This window comes from Grampus griseus (assembly GCF_964374135.1).
Source record: "Grampus griseus genome assembly, chromosome: 20".
NCBI classification, from domain to species: Eukaryota; Metazoa; Chordata; class Mammalia; order Artiodactyla; family Delphinidae; genus Grampus; species Grampus griseus.
In genome coordinates this window covers 39439092-39454014 of record NC_139014.1, presented here as the reverse complement: position 1 = coordinate 39454014, position 14923 = coordinate 39439092, and positions in this window count along the sequence as shown.

Genomic DNA, 14923 nt, shown 5'->3' with positions numbered 1-14923 from the left:
GGTGAAAGGCCCTGTGTCAGTGGATGTCTACTGTGCACACCTGCTCCTTAGTTTGCAAAAGTCAAATAACTGAATAGTAACAAAACCAAAATCTTCTCCAGACCTGCTGCCCCTGCAGCTACTACCTCATGTCCCTGCCCTCCTTCCTCCTGCCGACCCGTCCGGCCGAGCCCGTCCGTCCCCTGCTCTCTGCAGAAACCACTCCCGTCCATCCGGGCTCCAACCCGTGTAGGCAGGCCCACCGTCTTGGCCGCAGCCTCCCAAGGCCCTGCCCGGCCACCCCTCCTTGCAACACCCTCCCCCTCAACTCTGGGGTCCCGGGACCCCACACTTCTGTTCTCCCACCTCCCCGGATTCTCCTCCCACATTAAAGTCTCTGGCCCTGGCCCTGAGCTCCTGGCAGTTTAAGCTGTATTAACGGCAAAGACCATATCCTGCTCAAAGGTGTGCCCCCCCGCCCCCCCCCCCCGGCTGGATGCGGGGGAGGGAGTCTCGCCGGACCCGCCCCTCTCTCCTCCACCCCTACCCACCAGCAGCCAGATGAGGAAACCAGCCGAGGGAAGCAGTGTCGCCTGGGCTCGCTGCGCCACTCACCGGGGCCGCGTCTCGGGAGCATCTGCTCCTTCCTGAAACCACGGAAGTGTCACTTGCAGTGGCACTTGAGGGTCTCCTCAAAACCCTTGCTTGAGGATGTGTCGAGAGAGCTGGAAACGCTCAGCTTGGGGAGGAGACGGCTCGGGGTTTCCAAACACCTGATCTGCCTTGTTCCAGAGGGAAGATTAGCACCTTCAGGAAAAATCACCATCATCTCTTTCTCTTTCCTCCTCCTTTTCTTCCCACTTACTATCTTTATAACAAGACAGAACGATCTAAGCCATTTCACTGTGATGTCCCAGACCTGACGCATTCTGGACTAATCCTATTTCCAAACTAGATTTAACTCAAAAGAAAACAATGGAAAAACCCCTTGATCTTGCCTCCACCCGGTGATCCCATCTACTGTTTTCTCTTTCTACTGTTTTTTCCTGGGCTAAGGAATGGGCTGAAAAAATATTTGCACAACGGATTCATTCTTTCCAAACAACTGCCATCGTCCAAAACGTAAACGGCCGAGAGCCCTCCCCACTCGCGGGCCACCAGCGAGAGCAGGTGACGTTCCGGGTTACTCCTCACAAACCGCCGTCACGCTGGGCCGAGGGCACGGAGGGCACCCTGTGCTTCCCGACGTGACTTCCCGAGTCTCAGCCGGATCGCCACAAGCTTAGCAAAGCATCCTTTGTTTCCACTGTGTGGAGCTTCTGGTGTTTAGATTCTCAGACATAAAACAAGCAAACCGTCTGTTGTGGTCACAGTCCCTTCTTTTGTTGTCGTGACAGAACAGAAGGGAAGATTTCCCCCGCTCGTTTGTTCGTTCAGCCACTATTTTTTGAGTGGACTGTCCTGGGTGCTGTGACAGGGCGATAGGGTCTGTGCTCTCGAGGAGCCACGTTCGATTGGGGTGACTTAGGAAAGGCTGGGTGCTGCGGCAGCAACGGGCTGACCCCAGGACAGCTGTGGGTAACCCGACAGGAGGTTGGCCGGGCTCTGCTCCTCGAAGCCCCCTGCTAATGGAGGCCCCCCCCCCCGGCTCAGGGCAGGCCTTGGGGGTTCACTGAAGCAGGGGAGGGGGAGGCAGAGGGTTGCCCACGGGTCGCCGCGCTCACATCCCGTCTTGTACCCCACCCCTGCCAGCTGAAAGGGTGCTGGGAACCGCAGAGGACCGTCGCCATCGGACAGCAACACGGACACAGATGCTAAACACGGGAATAAACAGACGGGAAAAGTCCATGTATCACCCTCTGAGATGCTATTTGTCTACTTATTTTGTCACCTGCCACCCTCCAGCTAGAATTTGCTTTGTTCACTGCTGTATCCTCAGCACCTCCGGTGATGGAGGATCTCCCCGCAGTGAGAGAGGCCGATTGGAGGAACTGACTGAGGGGAGGTAGGCCACGGCCCCCGAGAGCTACCCCGACCCGCAGGGACTCGTGTCCCCACCCCCCATCCCAGCCTCCCTTCTCCCTGCACCCCACTGCCCGGACTCCACCCGCAGCCTCTGGCCAAGGTTGAACAGCGGGGAAATGTACCATCTCCCACTCCCATGGGCCGGCATCACCCTCGGGCAACCGCAGGATGGCCCTTCTCTGACTCTCCTCCTTTCCCCGAATGTCTCCGGAGTCACCCTGATGGCTTGGACTGACCGCACTGTGGACCTTGGTGAGGGTAGCAGGTGCCTCGTGGTCTGTGCCAACTCCATCCCCTCCCCCCTCTGTAACAGTAATCCCCATTTCGTTCAGATACTCGCCTCTAAGAAAGGTCACTTTGTCCCCAGCTCAGAGAGAAATCTCAAATAGTCTAAACCAATCGTTCCTCAACCCTGGTGGCATGCTGGAATATTATAATAATTTTAGGAACTTCTAAAAAGATACTAATGCCTAGGATCCTGAGCTTTAAAAGCAAGTTTTATATAGACTTTATTTTTTAGAGCAGTTTTAGGTTCACAGCGAAATTGAGCAGAAAGTACAGAGATTTCCCATATGCCCCCTGCTCCCACCCACGCACGGCCTTGCCCACCATCAGCGACCCGCACCAGAGTGGTGGGCTTGTTAACAGTCGATGGGCCTACATTGACATGTCGTTAGCAAGGGTCCTGAGTTAGTCTATGTTCCGGGGTGGAAACTGGGCATAAATATATACTATATATATATATATATATATAGTATATATATATATGTTTTTTTAAGTTCTGTAAGTGATTCTAATATTCTGCCAGGGTTGAGCACCCCTGGCGGAAGCCACTACTGAAGTGTGCTTTCCCAGCCAGTGACTAGGTGAGGATGGGCACGCCACCCAGTTGTGGGCGGTAGGGTGTGAGGGGAGGTCTACTGGGGGTGGACTCTGGGAGAGGTTCCTCCCTGATGAAAACAGAAGCAGCAGAAGGGATGCGTCCTCTTCTTAGAAGTTGGTGTGTCTGGATGTGACACCTGGAATAGGGCAGCCACCTGTGACCATGAGGACAGCCTCCTCGAGGCCGAGTAGACCTGCTAAGAATGGGGGCTCAGAAAGATGGAAGCAACTTGACCCTGCCCTGTCTTTGGAGTCTTTGTTAATACATGATGATAAGATGTCCTTTTAACACAAAACATTTGAAGTGTGTTTTCAGTTATTTACATTTGAAAGCATCTTATTGATGGAAGGAATCAACCGCTTTGTCTGGGACAGACTCTACCCTCCTTGCCTCCCCTGGCTGGTTCCATCTCTCCTCTTCCTCTTGGTCTCTCCTCCTCCCAGCGTCTTCCCCGCAGGGCTGCTTGTTCTCCTACCTGAGACGCCCACTCATGCTTTCTGGCAAGTCCTTCCTCCCAGGCTCCCCTCCCTAGCCCTGCAGCAACTGCCCACTGGGCCTCCTGATTCTAAAGCCCCGAGCACACCTGCTGCTCCCTCCGGCCACTGCTGACCCCGTGTTCTGTGCTCCGAACCAACAGGAGAGACAGGACTTGCCCCAGATCTGCTCTGGGACTGTGTCAGCCAGGTTGAGAACAGGACACGGACTGCACTGCAGGTGTTTTCAACAGAGAGAGATTAAATAAAGGGAATCAGGGGGAACTCCCTGGCGGTCCAGTGGTTAGGGCTCAGCGCTTTCTCTGCCGAGGGCGCGGGTTCAATCCCTGGTCGGGGGAACTAAGATCTCACAAGCGGCGTGGCACGGCCAGATGGTAGATAGATAGATGATAGATGAAGGGAATTAGGTCTCTACAAAAACACAGGAAGGGCTGGAGGAGCAGGCGCTGGGCAAGGCCTCCAGGAACGGCTCCCAGGAAGCACGGGAAGGACACTCCTGCAGAGTTACTCCTCCACCTGGGGAATGAGACCCACCTCTGAACTCACTGCCACGGGCTGGGAGGTGGCACTGCCACCATAACCACTCTTGTCCCCAGCCACGGTGGTGATGGGACACATGATGGCCGCGGCAGAAACCACCAGGCGTCCATGCCCTTGCTTACCAAGCCAAGTTGCCAATCTTGTATGTCAGGACAGAACTGAATTCTCACTGAGAGCCCTGGCTGCAAGAGAGTCTGGGAAAGGTGGTTTCTAGCAACACAGAAAGCTGCCGGCAGGAAGGGTCATGGAGGCTGAGGGCCAGCTGACCTACGGCTTCTTGATCGCCAAGTGGTTCTAATTTCAATGCTTACGTCCTGGGGTTAGTGTGAGGATGTGATGAGATAATGCAGGGGAAGTGCTTGACACGGAGCTGTACCAGGGCCTGGTTCATGTTCGTCACCACTGCTGAGACCTCCTCCTGCTGCCTCGGTGGTTCTCCAAGCCTCACTCTGAAATGGGCTCGGAGGTCACTCCTCGGAGGAGGCCACTCCTCGGTGGAGAGTTTTTGCTTTAGAAAGTTTAGAGCAAATGGTCCAACAACGGCCAGGGCTGACCAAGGCCCCCTCGGCACCAGCCTCCCCGGACGTGCTGCCCCCACGCCAGCAACCACTGACTTTCCAGCCAGCACTGTTATATAAGCTGCATATTTATTTTGTTTCTAAGAAATTTTGAAAATACCAAGCAGGTGTGGCCTAAGCTGCTTAATTCCTAACGGCAACAGAGGTGGCTCGTGCAGGCGAGGCGGCCACAGGCAAAGCCGCTGCCCAGGCTCAGAGCCAGGCCGGGCAGGACAGGCGGCTCTGGGGGCTACCCAGGGTGGGAGCACCTCGGGAAAGCCACGTGCCCTCGGGGGCAGGTCCAGCGACTCTCACTGTGGGGCTGCCCTGCGGCCTCGGGTTCCCCGCCTGGGACTGAAGCTCTCTGCTGGGAGGGCAGCCTCCACCTGCCAGGTACTCCCTCCAGGCTGCTGTCAACTCCGACGACTGGCTGCAGCGTTTTAGCAAAGCAGGAGGGTAGAGGGCTGGGTGGGCAGGGAGGACGGGGGTCGGTGAGAAGATGTTCTCACCTCTCTGGTTTGACCCAAGCTTTTAGGTCGAAAGATGGGGAGAAAACTCACACCTTCTGTTCACTCACATGACAACGAGACCCTGCAGGTGCCAAGCTTTCCCAACGACTGCCTTGCCACCCGGGGAATGCTGCCCGGGCCTGGTGCCAGGGCGCCGCATTCACAGAACATCTTTCCTTTGAGCCAGAGCCAGACGTGAGCTCACGAGTACTCGTATGACCTTCCGGGAAATGAATGTTCATGCTCGTAGCTGTTTTGCTGGAGAAAGACGACAGCTCTCTGTTCCCTGAAGCCTGTCTGCCTGGTAGGTGTTTACAGGGTCGGGGGCTGGTAGAAATTGTAATGACCTGTCCTCTCTCTCGGGAAGGCAGAGGGAGAGAGGAGAGGAGACCAAGCCTGACTAGATACCCTGGCAGGAGGAGCATTTCAACACCGAGTTCTTCAGAGAACAGGCCAACAGTTGCTAGACAGACAGAGAAAAGTTTTCTTCCTCTTTCTGCTCCAAACCTGTGCTCAGCGTGATACAGGCTGGAGAGGCAGTTGCAGAGCACACGTACCGTGTCTCCTCTACACAACGTCCATGGCAGACATGGCGAGTTGATCGCAGAACTCGTTTACTGAACTGTCTGAGGTTCACAGCACAGCAGTGCAAGGTAACATCCATGAAGAGCTGGCAGGCTGGAGGAAAACTCTTGCCATCCCGGATGGAGCAGAAAGAAAGTGTGCTTTGAGATGACACAGACCCAGCCTCATATTCTGGCCCCGCCACTTTATTTGGGCAAGCTCTGTATTTCCCTGAGCTTTGGTTCTCTCATTTGTAAATTGGAGGTAAGCATATCTACCTGAAAAGGTTGGGACAAGATCAAATGTGATGATGTGTCTCATGCTGCTGGTCCAATTAGCACATAATCGAGAGACACCTCTACACACCCTCCTAAACTCAACACACATTCTGCAGGAAATCTCTACAGATGAAAATGCCGCGAGCCACGCTCATTTTCCTCTTGAATCCTTTTCTCCTCCTCCTCCTTCTCTTTCTCCTCCTTCTTCAAAAATATTTGTTATGCAACAAAATCTGTTATGCAGATTATTTAACCTACTTAAGAAAAGAATCTCAAGGATTTGTGCAGTGTTCATTGACCTAAAGGTAAATTCGGGGCCTCTAATAAGTTAGTCTCATCTGGTGCATACCCTTAGAACTTCAGGAATCAAGGACCAGGGTTTAACGAAGAAAGAAAGAAAAAAGACTCTAACGTCTATTAAATGCCTACGATGTTCCAGGCACTTCCATATATGTTAGCTCATTTACTTCTTGTGTCAGTACTTTCTGTGTGGTTTAAAAACATTTGTTTTTTAAATTTTGAATTGTGGTAGGGACTTCCCTGGTGGTCCAGTGGTAGAGAATCCACCTCACAATGAAGGGGACGTGGGTTAGATCCCTGGTCAGGGAACTAAGATCCCACATAGTGTGGGCAACTGAGTCCACGCGCCACAACTACTGAGCTCACACGCCTCAACTAGAGCCCACGTGCCGCAAACTACAGAGCTCATGCACTGTGGAGCCCGCGCGCCACAACTAGAGAGAGAAGCCCGTGGGCCGCGACGAAGATCCCGCGTGCCGCAGCTAAGACCCGATGCAGCCAAAAATAAATTTAAAAAAATAATTAAAAAAATAATAAATCTTAAAAAATAATTTTTCAATTGTGGTAAAATACATATAATCTAAAATTAAACATCTTAAACATTTCAGAGTGTATATAGCTCAGTGGTGTTAAGTATATTCACACTGTCAGGCAACCAATCCCCAGAACTCTCTTCATCTTGCAAAACTGAAACTCTATACTCATTAAACAATAACCTCCCCTCCCCCTCCCCCAGCCCTTGCAACCACCATTCTACTTTCTGTCTCTATGAATTTGGCGACTCCAGGGACCTCAAATGATACCTCATCAGTGTATGTCTTTTGGTGACTGGCTGGTTTCGCTTAGAATGATGTCCTCAATGTTCATACTGTTGATGTGTTGTGTGGCATCTGTCAGGACTTCCTTCCTTTTTAAGGATGAATAATAGTCCATTGAATGAATAGATCACATTTTGTTTATCCCTCAGTGGACACTTGGATTGCCTTCACTTTCTGGTTGGCTGTTGTTTTTTGTTTTCTTTGTAATTCTATTTTATTTTTCTTCCAGTTTTATTGATTTAATTGACATACAGCACTGTTTGTTCGAGTACAGCATAATGATTTGACTTACATACATCACGAAATGATTATCACCGTAAGTTTAGTGAACATCTATCATCTCATACAGATACAAAATTAAAGAAATAGGAAAAAATATTTTCCTTGTGATGAGAACTCTTAGGATTTACTCTCTTAATCACTTTCATATATAATATACAGCAGTGTTCGTTTTATCATGTTGTACATTACATCCCTAACAGTTGTTTACCTTATAACTGGAAGTTCGACTACCCTCAACCTTCCCACTCCCTCCCCCCACCCATTGCCTCTGTTAACCACAAATCTGATCTCTTTCTATGAGTTTATTTTGTTTCTGAAGTATAATTAATCTACAACATTATGTTAGTTCCTGTGCACAAAAGAGTGATTTGATATTTCTATACATTTCAAACACCGCGGTAAGTCTAGTAACGCTATGTCGCTATGCAAAGATATTACATGGTTATTGACGGTATTCTCCACACTGTACACTTAATACCCGTGACTCATTGATTTTACAACTGGTGTACTTCTTAATCTCCCTCACCTATTTCTTTCCTCCCTTCACCACCCCCCCCTCTGACAACCACCTGTTTGTTTTCTATCTATAACTCTGTTTCTGTTTTGTTATGTTTGTTTTGTTTTTTAGATTTCACTTAGCATAATGCCCTCTAGGTCCATCCATGTTGTTGCAAATGGCAAGATTTCATTCTTTTTATGGCTGAGCAGTATTCCATTTCATAAATATATACACCACATTTTCTTTATCTCTGGGCATTTAGGTTGCTTCCATATCTTGGCTATTGTAAATAATGCTGCAGTGAACATAGGGGTGTACATATCTTTTTGAATTAGTGGTTTTGTTTTCTTCAGAAAAATACCCACATGTTAATTGTTGGATCATGTGATAGTTCTGTTTTTAATTTTGTGAGGAGCCTCCAAACTGTTTTCCATAGTGGCTGCACCAATTTACATTTCCACCAACAGTGCACGAGTGTTCCCTTTTCTCTTCATCCTTGCCAGTACTTGTTGTATTTTGCTAGTAGCCATTCTGACAGGTGTGAGGTGATGTCTCATTGTGGTTTTGATTTTCATTTCCCTGATGATTAGTGACATTGAGCATCTTTTCATGTGCCTCTTGGCCATCTGTATGTCTTCTTTGCAAAAATGTCTATTCAGATCCTTTGCCCATCTGTAAAAATCAGGTTGTTTGGGTTTTTGATGTTGAGTGGTATGAGTTCTTTGTATAAGCTGGGTATTAACCCCTTATCAGATAGATTGCTTGCAGATATCGTCTCCCATTCAGTAGATGATAGTTCCCTTCACTGTGGAAAAGCTCTTTAGTTTGATGTAGTCCCGTTTGTTTATTTTTGGTTTTGTTTGCCTTGCCTGAGGAGACATATGCAAAAAAAATTACTAAGATCAGTGTCAAAGAGCTTACTGCCTACGTTTTCTTCAAGAAGTTTTGTTTTTTTTTTTTTTGGTTGTGGTTTCAGTTCTTACATTTAAGTCTTTAATCCATTTTGAATTTATTTTTGTGCATGGTGTAGTTTAATGGTATTAAATACATTCATATTGTTGTGCAGACATGACTGTTACCCATCTCTAGAACTGTTTTCATCTTGCAAAACTGAATTTCTACCTGACTCAAATAGCAACTCCCCATTCCACCTTCTGCTCAAGCCCCTAGCAACCATTCTAAGAATCTGACTACCCTTGGTGGGCTGTTTGTGATTGGTTGTCCTTAGGCTTTGACCTCCTGGCGTTGAGGCATTTACAGGCTTCTGGGCTGATTTGCTTATGTAGGCCTCCTTGTTTATTTAACTTAACTCTCCCCTGAGCAAACAGTTGGGTTCAACAAACCGCCTCATTAAAGGGGTGCTGGTGTGACAGAAAGTGGGGGAGGGGTGTCCTCTTGCCTCCCAGGCTGGCTAGGATCTGATGGGTCAGGGAGGGGCTTGCTCCGTGGTCTGGGAGCCTCCTTGACCCTTCATGCTGGGAGGTCTGTCTCCCTAGCAAGACCACGTGAAGGACAGTAAGTAAGGCAGGGGGTTTGCTCAGTCACTATGAAGACAGGAGGCTGGGGTGGGGAGAGAGTGGCAGGTGCAGGGGTCAGGAGGTTGCAAGGAACCGACCTCCACTCACATCATCTCCAGTAAAACGTGAGGCTGGAACGATGGGGCATCATCTCGTAGGAAAAGGGACAGCCAGGCCACAAAGGCACCGGACATGGAAGACATTGAAAAAACCGAATGAATGAATGAATGAATGAATGAATGAATGAAACGGTGGCCCCCTCCCCAGCGGGGCACAGGGTCTCCCATCTCTGCCCCTCACTGGGGCTGCCCTTCTCTTCTCCTCCCACATGTATGCCTCCACTGCTCCAGGCCCCCAGCACCCTGTTTAGTGCAGGATTCCCTCCAGCCTTGCCGGGGCCTGGCCAAGTCTGCGCAGAGCTGCGCCTCCAGCCCCGCCTTCTCTCGGACCCAGCTCCATGCCCACCCCCGAAGTCCCGGGAGAGAATCTGATTGGCCCAGCCTTGCCTTAGCTGGCAATAAACTGTGGCGGAGAGGTGGTCACGTGGCATGGGGACCCCCCCCCCATCCCCACCCCGCCGGGCATGGTCGGCGGGGTCCGCAGGGCCTGGTGCACCGCGAGCACCTCGTGCTACCTTGCCTGCCGCCTGATTGGCTTTCCCCTCGGGGCACCGGGGCCTCGGTAATCCGCGCAGGCTGCGCGCAAGGCTGGTCTGAATTAAGGTTCATTTTAGATCGAGGCGGTTGCTCCCACGAGGCGGCTCGGCTTCCTGTTTGCGCTCCGGCGTGGATCCCGTGCTGGCCCTCGAGGCGATGCGCGCGCTCGGCCTGCCTTGACCTCAGTAAAGCCCCTCGTTTGAGGCTAGCTGCTCCGTGCCTGCTGACTACAGTGGCCTGAGCTCGGGGTTCGTGCTGGGGAGGGCTCCCTGCGGCTGGGCGCCCAAGCCCTCACCGTGGCTCCCTGGGTGGCATCTGCGGGGGAGACGGCTTGACGACTGTCAAGGCTGAGGCGTCCCTGCGGGCTCCCCCGGCAGGTAAGCAGCTGCACCCTGACCGTGCGCTCCCCCAGCATAAGCCTTCCTGGGCGCTGGGCTCTCCCAGCCCACCAGGTGCTTTCCAAACCCTCCGATTCGGGATAGAGGTTGGCCGGGGTGGGGGGTGGGGGGCGGGCGAGCAGTAGCAGGTCACTGAGCCCTGACAGCCCCAGCAGTTTCTGGAAGGGTCATCTCAGGGACAACTAGGGTCAGTGGGGAGAAGCAACAGTAGGCCGGGCTCAGGAGGCCCCTGCCACATGGGCCAGGCCTAGGAAAGGTGGCCTCGGGACTTGCATCTATTGATCTAAGAAGTAATGGTGAGCTTGGCGCCTCCCAAGGCCTTCATCTTTGCCAAGGGAATTAGTTGGGGGTGAGCTAGGGCAGCAGTGTGCTGGGAAGGTGGGCGGAGGTGTCAGCCCAGTGGTTCTCAGCCCAAGCGGCCCTCAGGGAAGTTACCTGGGTGGGTCTATGAGTGCCCGGCATTGGAATTCCCTGGTGCTAAAAATCAAGACAGTGATTATCCTCGGCGGGAATAGTGACTGAACACGACGCCAGGGGCCTTAGAGGAGGCTAGTGAAGTAAAAATCTGTTTCTTGAGCTGGCTGCTGGTTACTCAGGTGCATTTAATTTATGGAAACTCGTGGAGTTGTTCACTTATATGTGTACTGTTCTGTATGAATGTTATACTTCGATAAGAAGTTAAAGAAAAAAGGAAAAGAAGTTGCTGCTTGGGCCTTAATGTAGAACATCTGTGGTGGGACTTGGGTAGTGATATTTTTTTAAAAAGCTTCCAAGGTGATTTTTTTTTTTTTTTTTTTTGGCTGTGCCACGCAGCATGCGAGATCTTAGTTCCCTGACCAGGGATTGAACCCGCGACCTCTGCATTGGGAGCACAGAGTCTTAACCACTGGACCAGCAGGGAAGCCCCCGGGTGATTCTAAAATTCAGTCAAGGGTGAGAACCGCTGGTTTAACCCCGAATTTGGTATTCCCATCCCCTGGAGATGAGCTTAAGCATGGGTGTGTGTGATACTAGAGGAAGTTAGTTGGGGAACTTCTGGGAAAGTTATCTTGCTCCCCAAAGTGGCCTGAGACAGAGATTTGAATATGGATGTTGTCACAGGTGAGGGTGAGGGGAAGGAAATGAGATGCTCGGGGCTGCTGCAGCCATTTTGTAGTCATGAAGGAAAGCCAGGGGAGCACAGCTGAGCTGACTGATCCACATACACTGTGGATCTGACTTCCTGTACCAGTACAATACACAAAGCCTACATTTTCTAATTTGTTCCATCACCTCGATCTTGATCCTGCCCCCACCTACGATGCTTTTTTTTTGGAGGACGTACGTCCCACAGTGCTACACACTGCGGTCCCCCTTCCACCCCCTGCCCAGCACTCCCCCCGTGAGGGTGTCTTTGGATGGATGGGCTGAGAACACAACCTAGGCCGCCTCATAGCAGCACCCCTGGGGCAGGAAGGCTGCCCAGACCTCTGGGTGTCACAGGCTTTGGGTAAGCCTGAGTAACGAAGGTTTTCCTCCCCTTTTTCTAGACTGTTTTAAAATGTAGGTTTTATTATTATTCAGGGATGGCAGGGCCAATAGATCAGGAGACGACCACTCACAGTTCCCAAGAGGTGGGGACATGACATACAGGCCACTGGGGGAAGCACCAAGGTCAGTCAGGAGGGGAAACGCGGGCAAGAGCCTTTCCCGTACTTTCTGGGGAGTAAACAGCTGAGGCAGGGCAAACAGGCTTCAGATCGGCTCGTTTGAATAACCTCGGCCGGCTCTGAGGCCTACGACTGTGCCGACGTGTCTGGTACCTGCTCTGGGGTGATTAAGGCAGCTGGGTGGTGGCCCAGAACCCTGAGGGACATGGTGGCTGGTTTGCTGTGAAAGGTGCAGAGTTGTTTGCTCTTGTTTGCAGGCAGAGTTGTTCGTATCTCTGGGAATGGGCTGGCCCTGGAGGGTTAGTCCCTTCAGGGTCAGCAAGGCCCTCCATGTCTTTTCATGGCTTGATAGCCCGTTTCTTTTTAGCACTGAATAGTATTCATTTTCATTCTTGTAAACTTCTCCCCGGCTGGAAACGCGCCCCCCCCCCCCATCTTTTGGCCTTTGGGAGCCCTTGGCAGGTCCCGCATGAGGACCTCCAGTCACTGTTGAGGCTTGGCCATCCCCAACCCTTGCCCACCTTGACGTCCCACCAGGACCTGAGCCCAGGCGTTTCTGTGGGGAAGGTGCCTAGTGAAGTCTGGCTGGAGGAGGGAGGGGTGAGGGATGGAGGAAACAGGGGTTGGGCGGAGGTAGAGAGGGAAGCGGTTGCCAGATCTGGGGGGGTTGGGGGCTCAGGGGTGGCCTTGGGCATTTTGCAGGTGTTGGTCCTGCCCAGCTGTCCTTTGCCCTGATGATGTATGGGGAGCTGAGGGACCAGGCCAGAGTCCCTCACTCCCCAGTGGAGAGCTGGGTGTTTGGCAGTCACAGGGCAGGGAGGAGGGGTCAGAGAGGAACGTTGGCCCCCTGGCCTGGGGGTGCAGGGCTGAGCGCAGCCAAAGGGCAAATGCAACGCTTTTGGGCCTGGTGAAGTGTAACCAAGTGAGGAAAGGTTTGCAGGGGCCTGGCCCCAGCTGTGCCTCGCAGGTCCCTGGGCTGTCAGTTACCTGAAGGCAGGGCCCACAGGCCAGGCCTACCCCCAGGGGGACTTGACCTCTCGGTGCTGCAGGAGTTGCGGCCGGAGACGGCGTCCTCCTTGGATGGCTCTGTGCTGGCATCTGCTGCAGTGGGCCTGTGGCAACAGGGGAGCCCGAGGTCCGCCCCACACCCCCGAGGTTGCTAGGCCACCCAATTTGTCCAGGCCAGTGGCTTCTGTTCCGGTTCCACACATGCTTCCTTACTGAGTCACTGAGCCCTTCGGGGCATGCTCCAGTGCCTCGTGGCACAATGAGGCTGCCGGGCACCGGAACCAGCTCCAGGGGAGACTCCCTCTCCTTGGTTGCAAGCCTCCCTGACCCCAGTGTGTGTTGGGGGCTTGCAGTGACTCTCCACCCCCTTCCCCTCACCACCCCCACCATTCCCAGGACCTGGTAGCTTTGGGTCCTTCTTCCCTGTGAGGGTCCTCGGCAGGCCTGAGCCCCTCACCGCTCTGCCCTCGTTCAGGGTCGGGGCATGGGGAGGGGGACAGGAGGGGAGAGGATGGAGATGGGACAGAGGAGGGGGCGGGTCCCAGAAGCTGCAGGGTCTCCAGCTCCTCCCGTCAGGAGGTGGACGCCGCTTCCTCTTGTGAGCATGGGCCAGCCCTGCGGTTAGCGATGGCCAACAGTCAGAGGTGACCTGTGAAACTTCCCAGCTGGGTGTTGACATGGACGCGGCTTCCTCTTGCACTCCTGGAACGTTCCCTCGTTGGGCCAGCTCCACACCATGAGATGCCAGGCTGCCCAGAGAGGTCCCGTGAAGGAAGACGGGGCCCCAGCGGAGTGCCCACTGACCACAGGCATCCACGGTGGACCATTCCACCCAGGCGAGCTTTGGGGCAACAGCGGACACACAGACACAGGTGCAGTACCCAGCTGATCCCAGCAGCCCACGTGATGTAAGTGGTGGCTGATCTAAGACACTTAAGTTTTGGGTATACAGGGGGTACCATTTTTTATCTGTTCAGCATCCCATCCTTTGGGGGAGCCAACCTGGCCCCCTCCAGGTGGTCCCCAGCCCCCCACCTTCCCACCCTTTCCCCTCTGTTGCCGTCACAGGTTGGCCCTGCCCGTCTTCCAGAATCTCCCTCTGGGGCTGGAGGTGTTTGGAGCTTAGTCATCTCGTGGGCTTGCCCTTAAAAGCCCAGGTTTTCTCATTCTAGCTGCTCAGCTTGCTTCTAGGTCACGTGCCAACACTGGCCCCTCTCCCCCCTCCCTCCACACCATCTCAAGTTAGTTTCTCGTGTTTCCACTAAGGAACCACGAATGACACAAACGTTGGCAGGAGGGAGGAGATGGGAGGCCACTGTGCCCTGGGCCAGGGGCTTGGGGACAAGTTCTCACCTGAGAAGGGAGAGGTTCCCGAGGTCCCAGGGTCCGTGGCCCTGTCGCCGAGAGCTGAACTGCTGATCGTGTCCAGTGGGGGGTCTGCACGGCTGCCCCTGACAGCGGTGGGCCGTGGAGAGGGGCTCGCCGACCCCGCAGTTCTCACCCGGCTGCGGGATGATGCGCAGGGCTGGTTGGCTGGCTGCTCTGCTCGGAGACTCCGTGCCGGCGCCCCTGGGCTGAAATCCTGGAAAACTGAACTGGGGGCAGAGCCCGCAGGCGCTGCACGTGGCACTGGCTGAACTTGCAGTCACTGCAACAAGAGTGGGGCGTTCGCTGGAAAAGGCTGGAAGCGGTTGTTTGAAAGTCAACACCTGGGAGGCCTGGGAAGCCCCCAACCCAGAGGGAGCAGTTCCCGCGCTGGTGGACGGGTCGGGAATTCCCACAGCTCTGCCTTGCTCCCAGAAGGCTCTGGGCAGCGATCCCGAGGGTAGCCTGGGGACAGAGAGCTTCCACAGAGGGAAATGGAAGGAGTCGTGGGTTTCCGTCACCATTTGTGAGACAAGGACCTGCCCTCTGGACGATGAGTGTGCCCTGCAGGCCGGTCCACTGAATGCCCTCCATCTGGGGGG